Genomic DNA, 257 nt, shown 5'->3' with positions numbered 1-257 from the left:
TGGGGCACCCCAAAACCCCCCACCCATCACCACAAGTCCCTCCTCCGCTCTCCCCTTCCCAATTTCCCGGGCCCCCCTGTGCAGCAGACGGATGCTGGGTAAGAGGTGTGTCTGTGGGAGCCGTCCTCGCCACGCAGCATCGCCGGGCTGCGGTGGTGCTTGCCATGCCTGGGATGGGCTTTCCTGGCTGGGCTGGGGGCACGAGTTGGGGCCGACGGGGCTGAGCCTCTCCATGCGACACCGGCACCCTGGACAGG

The sequence above is a fragment of the Corvus brachyrhynchos genome, unplaced genomic scaffold (assembly GCF_000691975.1).
Source record: "Corvus brachyrhynchos isolate BGI_N302 unplaced genomic scaffold, ASM69197v1 scaffold365, whole genome shotgun sequence".
Lineage (NCBI taxonomy): Eukaryota > Metazoa > Chordata > Aves > Passeriformes > Corvidae > Corvus > Corvus brachyrhynchos.
The sequence above is the reverse complement of the archived record's forward strand: the minus strand, read 5'-3'. Positions refer to the sequence as shown.